Below are 9,333 nucleotides of genomic sequence, written 5' to 3'. Positions count from 1 at the left end.
GTGACGACATCATCAGCAACTGCCCTTGGACATTATATTAGTCGACGAACTGTATGAAGAGTCTAAGACAACGTACAGTCTCAGACCGTACAGCAGAATAGCCTTGACGTCTCTACATCTACGTCAAAGATTGAGGTGGGCAGGGGCCGTCAGCCAATTACAGAACAGAAACTGGAAACGGGTACTCTGACGAAAGTCGATTCCAGGTCTTCAGTCCTGAACGGAGTTCGTATTCACGGTCACTGGGGCGAGCGAACTGCACGTTATTGCATTCGGGAGGTGCCATTCGGTGGTGGTAGCGTCATGGTTAGGTGCTGTATGTGAGGACAACAGAAGCCGGGTCTTGAAGTCTCACGACACAAGGCGACATGAATTAGGTAATTCGACCAGTCGTTGTGTACCTGCTACAGAACCATCGGACTATATTCCAGACCACACATACCTCGAATCAACATGAACCTTCTCAATGACAACAATGTGAACGTTTGACATGTCTCCAATTGAACATGAAACGGTTACTAGATGCATTGTTAAAAACAGTAAACTACGTTTATAACGAACACGCTTATAACAAACTGTATTTTGGCCCCGTCCATTTGCTGTATATGCTGACATTTTGAGAGCTCCGACAAAAGTTAAGAAAATTGTGTGTTTCAACCGAAATATTTGCTTTAGGCGAGACATATCCTGCATGACCATTCTCCAGGGACAATTCCCATAACGCTCAGCGAATATTTGAAACTTTTAACGTTGCAACTGCCATATTTTCAACTCTGTGTGTGAGTGAGCGAGAACCGTTACAAATATTCCCGCCATGTCGACAACTAGTGTTGAGCTAACATCAGACTCTGAGACTCTCTCCAGAAAAAGAGAGTTGGAGGAGAAAAGTGACTTTGGTGACGATAATATGGATACGCCGTGTACAAAACGGTTAAAACATACATCGGAGGAAAACAGTGGAAATGATGTGAGTAAACAAAATGATGTAAATAACTCTGTCCTTCTGTTTGCTATTCGCGAGGTTGGTGATAGTTTGGGTGCCAGAATTAGTTTCCTAGAAAACACTTTATCCGATAAAATTAGAGAAGTTGTTCTTGAAGAAATGCAGAAACTGAGGGATGAGTTCGAGGATAAAGTGCGACATATCTCCGAGAAACTTCAACATCTCGATTAGAAACAAGTAGCAGACGACGCACATCTGAGGGACAAGGTTCAGGTTTTAGAAAAAACCTATGCTTCAGCTACTGCCACTAACTGTGATAATGTGATCGTTATAAAAAATCTACCACTTCAAGCTAATGAAGAAAAGAACACGACCATCACAGAAAACAAAGTATCTGCACTCTTCAAAGATGGTCTTAAATTAGGGGACATCTCTGTTACTGGTGTGGAGCGAAAGAAAAGCGCCAGTAAAAGACCAGGCATAGTGTTTGTGCGGGTCAGCAATGCTGAGCAGAAATCAAGAATAATGAAAAATAAGTCAAAGTTAAAGCAACACAAGCGACACGAAAATATCTACATTGAGAACAACATGTCTCCTGTCGAGTTGAAGACACAGTCTAGTCTTTTGACCCTTGTAAAAAAACTAGATAAACAAGACAAATTCTATGTTAAAGGCAGTAGTATTTTTAAAAGGAAGATACAGAATTAGGATTTGCGACTGTGCCATTGGAATTGTGCTGGTTGGTCCACAAAAAGTAACGAAAACTCTATTTTCAAAGTAAAGCTTATCAAGGCTAGTGAATATGATATCATTTCCCTCTGTGAAACATTTTTACGCGATGGTGAACAACTACAAGTTGAGGGTTATAAATGGTTCGGTCATAATAGAAAACAAGTCGGCAAGAAAGCTAAACGGGGCTCAGGAGGCGTAGGATTCCTTATCACGAACTGCTTAACAAATGTGTTCAAAATCTCAGTTTTAGATGATACAATTGAAGATATTTTATGGCTAAAATTAGAAGCCCGTGACATCACCCTCTGTGCATGTGCGTGCTATCTTCCACCTGCAGGATCATCTCGTGCAAGGGACCCGGATCTGTTCTTCAGTGACTTGCTACACCAGGTGTACACATATCAGAATGAAGGTATCTCGTGTGTGTGTGGCGATTTCAATGCTAGATGTGGAATTCAATGGATTACATTGAGGGAGTGGACAAAATACATCCCAGGTCAGTCATTGATTGCAATGAGAATAGCTATGGAGCTATGTTTATCGACTTCCTTTGTGATGTCAACTTCTGTATGTTGAACGGGAGGGTTGGTGACAGTAACGACTTTACGTATGTGTGTACTACAGGGCGATCGGTCGTTGACTATGTTGTGGTACCGCACGAGCACATTTGTCACTTCCCAGATTTCAAAGTTAAACCTATGTCAATAGAGGTTATCACGCGAGTGTGTTTGGGGATGGTAAATATCCTGCATTAGGAATAAACATTGTATTTAGCGAGCCTTGGCGAGCTAAATACATAGTGTTTATTCCTAATACAGGATATTTACCATCCCCAAACACACAAGCGTGATAACCTCTTTATCATATAATGTCATTCTTTAATTCTGTGCTTCAAAATCGCTTTCCCTCTCTAACAAACATTACCGAAACATTGCGAGTTTTCCTGGAATGCGCGTATTAATATTTATTACGTCACAGGGTAAGTGATGTGTCAGTCGGACAGTGACAGTAGCCAATATAGTTCCAACTGAAATCTGTTTCTTATACAGTGGCGAAGCAACATATACGCAAAACAACAATTGTTTTTAATTGCCTTTCGCGGCAATCCATCGGTCTGTCCGCTAGAGTAACTGCCCTTTGTCAAAGGGAAGCTACTCTAACCCTAGTCTATGAGACGTCACGGCCACGGTCAGACGTTGTTGACAGTCGGTCTGTCCTGTCATTACAATAAGAAGTGTAGTCAGATGTACACACAGCGACAAAACGAAACAAGGTAACAATTCAAACATATTTCCGCCAAATCCAACTATTTTAATTTGTGGAGGAGGTTTCAAGCCGCAGAGGTCTACAAGCACAGATATGGCTACTGATCCCGCTTGGCTAGGCCTCGTGCCCTCGCCAAATTGTTTCGAAATTTATATCTCCAAAGTTGACAAAACTTATAAAATGCCTTAGCTACGTCACAGTTAGACACAGATTTTCAGTATATTAGACTGTTCTTTTGATAATGATAGCAATTATCCCTGTAGTTTATCCAGATTCCCGATGGTTAATTCTGACTCGATCCCCGAATGACAAGGGCGACGCCATGTTTGTTTATAAAGTCCCTACTTGACCTTTGATATTTGCATTTCTATCCGCATATGACCCCAACGGATATCGTTTTTATCCGTTGGCTTTATCCTGCCGAGAAACCTACCCATTATATGATAAAATATTATATCTATGCTTAATATTCCTGTGCCTGACAAAATCCCAGATCATTCTGTGCTCGAATTCAAAGTTGCTATCAATGTTTTTGATCGGTACACTGTTGGTATTGCCCCAGATCGTCCTGAGAGACCCGCTCATAGACCAGATATCCCTTACGATTTCTTGATATCTCAGGACGATGTGGTTCGTTTACAAGACTGTATCAAACGCATTGAATCCAGTTTGAATGCACACAATCGTCTTAATGAAGCTTACGACAGATTCACATCTCTTATTCAACACGAGCTTAATAAATGCGCAAAACCTAAACCGGTTAATAATCATAATGTTAAAAAACGTAAACCATATTGGAACGACTAACATGCGCTCGAGAAAGGGAGTGGTTAGCATGTAGATCACCAGGCGTGAAACGAGCCAGTCATCAGTTATAATTATATATCAGTCAGAGAAAATACTTTGATAAACTACATAGAAAATATAAACGTTCCTATCAGCTAGAAAAGCAGAAGAAACTGACAGACTCGTTTGATAATACTGGAAATTCTGGAAAATGATTGGTAGATTAGGTGTAGCTAACGACCGTACAGGTAAGTTGCCCTTTGAGGTCAGAGACACCGAAGGAAATATTGTTTGGTATACTAGCTCTGTCCTTGAAAGATGGAAGGATGACTTTGAGAATTTATACGGTTACGACCCACACCCTGATAGAAATTTTCATAATGAACACCTAGATAATATAGTGCATGAATTATCCAATTTTGTTATAACAAAGGAAGATAAAACAAACTGTGATCCCTTGAACGTCCCTATTACGTTGGTGGAAGTAGAGAAGGCAATAGAACGCGCTAAATCCAGAAAGGCGGCGGGTATTGATAATCTTCCTGCTGAGTGTCTGAAAAATCCTGTCTGCGTTGACATATTGTTTAAAATAATGATTCATTGTTTTAATAATGGTGTAGTACCTGTGTTGGGTGTGTGTGTGTGTGTGTGTGTGTGTGTGTGTGTGTGTGTGTGTGTGTGTGTGTGTTGGGGCGTATTTACGTATGGTGTATGTGTACGTGTGTGCGTGCGTGTGTGTGGGGGCGTGAGTGCGTGCGTGCGTGCGTGCGTGCGTGCGTGCGTGCGTGCGTATGTGTGTATGTGTGTGTGTGGTATAATGTACGTATGGTATAATGTACGTATGGTATGTGTGTGTGCGTGCGTGTGTTTGTGTGTGCGTGTACTTGTGCGTGTGTGCGTGGTATGGTGTGGGGTGGGTGTGTGGGTACCTACGTGTTTGTGTATGATTGTGTGCGTGACTTTATAAGTAATTTGGCGTGTGTGTGTGCGTGTGCGTGCGAGCGTGCATGTTCATAACCTATCCTTAATTTTAAACATTTGTGTTAGTATATGTCTTATTTTACCTTACCCAGATCATGGCGTTATAATTTACTTTTATGTCTAAGTGTCTCGTAGACCATACCCGGTCGGATGTTATATTTTACTGTGTTTTAGTATGAAGTGTATATAACATGTGACACTATAATAAACAATATTCTCTCTGTGTGTGTATATATATGCTGTATATGTGCTTATAACGAACTACGGTTATTTCGAACTAAATTTAGCGGTCCTTTTAAGTTCGCTATAACAATAGTTTACTGAAATAGAATACCGTACCGGATATTTATATACATTGTCAACTATCTTGTCTCTTCTTGTCATGATCGTCATATCTTTCATCGTATAGTCTTTTTTGCCCGTGGGTGTATAGTCTATAAAGGTAGCATATAACTGATGACACATAGAACATAATCTTTCAGTGGTTTTAAATAATTCTTTAATCTGTATATTATTAATACACGTACAAATTGGGCAAAACCTGAGCAAATTGTTGATAGTATATATATGTACAACATGATGTCACAATGTCAACAAAACATCACAACATGCAAAACGAAAATACGGGTCTGTAGTAGCATATTAGTATGATTATTCTCGACATCGTACTTCAAAAACAGATACAGGTACGCCTGAAGAACGCAAATATGTTCAGTGAGTTAAAACATTGGTGGGGCGGTCGGGTAGCCTAGTGGTTAAAGCGTTCGCTCGTGACGCCGAAGACCCGGGTTCGATTCCCGACATGGGTACAGTGTGTGAAGCCCATTTTCTGGTGTCCCCCGCCGTGATAGTGCTGGAATATTGCTAAAAGCGGCGTAAAAACATACTCACTCACACACTAAAACATTGGTCCTTTCGTTACCCTCAAAAGACAAAGCCTTGTCAACATGTTGCTGTCAAATCGAGTGCATGTTCTCAGAAAATACCCAGCATTAAAGTGTAACTTTATCTAACTTCAAAAAGATTTCTTCTTTGGTTATCAGCAATGAGTTGGCATCAAATATGTTTTCTTTCAACAGTTCCTCACGACAACTAGCTTGCATTGTGTCTGCCATCTGTTAGGGACCCCCAAGTTGATATTCTGGAGGGGCCCAGGATTATTTATGTTAAAAAAAATGCCCCTGAAAATTCGTGAAAATTTAGCTTCAGACTGTTGAAATAAACAAATTGCCTGCCACAAACGTTACATTGTTGCAAGGTGAGGTGAGGTGAGGTGAGGTGAGGCGACGTGCCTGCACATGTGTGTGTGTGTGAATGTGTGTGTGGCTGCTTGTACAAGTCCGGACAAATGCCAATTTTATAGTGCTTTAGTCCAGTAGAAATTGACGTCATAATAAATTAACCCGAACATTTGTGATAACAACCCAATTATTGCACAAAATCAATCTTCAGTGTGTCCTGGTTGTCTATACAAAACCCAAGAAACATCAAGCTTGGGGAAATCAGTTTTTGAGGGTCTCCAAAAAGGGCCTTCGAAATTCGGCTTTGATTTCAGCTAAACGAAAGCAGTTGTTGCAGTTGCCAAGTAAACAAATAGCTGTCAACTGTCAAGCTTCAGTCAGAATAGACCAAAACTACGTATGCATGAATAAACTGGAACAGTCAGTTACCAAATACAGAAACATATTTTGTTGCCATTGTCACCGGCGAAACAATGCCCTGTGACATCAGGGGTCATCGAGTGCGCATAAGCTCCTCCCAGTGATCTATGATCTCTATACGCAATGTCATTAAATACGCCCAGCGATGTTGAGAGTTTTGAATATTTGTTTACTAAATATAGCCTGCGGCGGCGCATTTTATAACAAGCGCTAGTTTATGAAAGCGCTTTTATTTTCAATATATATTTTTTATTTCGTTTTTTTTTCGCAATTCAAGTGGCTAAAATTGTTATAAATGGGAACTAATATACATATAGTATTTTTATGGTTTATTAACTTTCATTATTATGCACAAGAATGCAGTTGATTAGGTATATTGTATTGGCGCTGAACACATCCAAATGTCACCGGTGTTAGGGTAGGTTACCCCGATCTCTGTCCTTAGCCCTTGGATCCCCTTTACGATCAGTCACCCCATTACGAACATTAGGGTTAGGTACCCGTTAGTGGCTATTACATTACCCGGACTCTATCCTTAGCCCTTGGATCCCCTTTACGATCAATCACCCCTTTACGATCATTAGGGTTAGGTGCCCGTTTAGATGCTATTATAGATTCTATAGCGGCTCCTAATATTCTTCACACAACGACGTCGAGTAAAAAGGACGAAGTGGTTTTGTGTCGAATATTTTGGCTACTGGAAACTGTCCTGGAACATTCACACAAGCTACTTTCACCCGCTACATTTTTTTCAGTACTGATTCAAATGCGAACTCCTGTGTCGTCACAAGCCATGCTTATGCCTCCCTCGTTCCTTACTATTATCCACATCATCCTTACAGTGTTCCCTGACACAACTTTCTGTCACAAAAATCACCCGACGAATTATTAAATACCATGTCATTCATGCGTACTCGCGAGTTCGACGTCTGACGTCTAACGCCTGGAGCCGTTTTCAGTTCACGGCATATCAGCTCATTCCTCACCACTCGGTATCTTGTAGATTACGGAATGGGACGAGTGTTCCAAATGACATCGGAATCATTCGTAAGTGTCCGGAACCTATTCGACCCTATTCGTTCAGTTCCGTAACGTCGTAGGCATGATTTGGTAAATTTGCACCTAGTTTCACAGTGTGGACGCTGCTCAGTTGGTTAGCTGTCGGGCTAACAATCGCGAGTGCGCGTCCGACATATTCTCACAAAAACTGGTTGCTTGTCTTTGAGACATGTAACCTTCGGCAGAGATCGTCCTCACAAGAACTTGTGGTTCTGTATTCTATTATTTTTCATAATAATTTGTTTGTAAGGGATCATAACCTAACCGGTACCTCAAGATGTATTATAGCACTTATTTAATTTTGGATACAATAATGTTTTCCCGTTTTGACAACATAAGCTCCCAAATAAAAATATTTTACAAAGTAAAAAAAGGTTTGTATTGGTGCCAAGGTCAAGGTCATAGAAGTGAGATAATGTTTTCTTGAAAACATATTATGAATACGTGTATGTCAAAGAACTTTTGATGAAAATATATTGTTATAGGTTAAAATATTAACTGCAAAGTGACTAATTTAATTATCATTGATAATGGAACGTCCAAATTAATGAATGCAATAATTATAAGGAGATATTTCTCTTCTTTAGTGGTTATTGTATATGTTTGAAGTGTAGATGTAGATCTATGAGATAGAACTTGATAAAACACAAGACATGTACAAAAAGCACACACATTATAAACTATCTTTAATTTTTATCTTATATTGAAATTTTAAATTAAATATGATTATGTCAATGTGACTATTATTGAATTAAAGTGATAATTTGTCTACATGCATTAATTAAGATATGCATTTCTCAGACAATTGGCTTAAAGTTATATTTTCCGTGTCAAAATATGCTTAATATGAAATATTTTTGTTTTTATTTAACTCTTATATTCTTTATTTTATTTTCTATATTTGAAAAAAGAAATATTGTATGTTCTATTTGTCACTGTAGTGCAACATATGTGAAAATATGAAGGTATTGTCTATTAGCCGGATAAATTGATGTGGATGTTTCTATCTGTCTTACACACTTGATTTATACAAGATATAACAACCAGCATTAAAACTGTAATTAAAAATACATTCCTGTCTGTTAATATTCACTTATATCAAAATAAATATCTTGCTATGACAAAATATGCTTAAATAATATATTGTGATGAACCCTTGCTATGTCAAAGTGACTACAGTCTATTTAATCATTGGTTTATGTTACAGTAAACTACGGTTATAACGAACTCAAAGGGACCACTAATTTTAGTTCGTTATAACCGTAGTTCGTTATAAGCATATATACAGCATAACTACAGCAAATTTTAGGGACAAAAAAGTAAGTTCGTTATATCCGTCAGTTCGTTATAAGCGTGTTCGTTATAACCGTAGTTTACTGTATATAAAACAGTGTTTTATAATCCTAGGCTTCCTTTCAAGTGAGTGAGATTTTAATGCCCTTTTGACACGAACATCTGTGCACCGGCTTCCTTGATCGCCGTTGATCAACAGACAGATGTAGCGAAGATGAGATGAAATGAGGATTGACGTCGCGTTCAAGATTGTAGCACATATATTGCACGTCTGTGTGTGCGTTTGTGTGTGTGGCTGCTTGTACTAGTCCGGAGTAATGGCAATTTTATAGTGCTAGCCAACTGAGATATCATGCCGCAGTTAAACATGAATACCCCACTCAGACACAGAAAACTGACTCCGAGCCGACCAGTTCTTGCTTCAGCCTCTTAAATGCCGAGCGCAAGACAGGTACAACAAGTACCATCTTTTAAGATCTGTTGGTATGAAGCGAACCGGGATCGAACCCCCGAGCTATCGTGCTCAGGGCGGACGCTCTACCACGAGACAACGGAGGCGGACAGGTGTAACGTACAAATGTACCATATGAAAACAGAATGCAAATGACAGAT

This window comes from Haliotis rufescens, unplaced genomic scaffold, assembly GCF_023055435.1.
Source record: "Haliotis rufescens isolate VD_foot unplaced genomic scaffold, xgHalRufe1.0.p SCAF_7, whole genome shotgun sequence".
NCBI classification, from domain to species: Eukaryota; Metazoa; Mollusca; class Gastropoda; order Lepetellida; family Haliotidae; genus Haliotis; species Haliotis rufescens.
Note: the sequence above shows the minus strand (reverse complement) of the source record.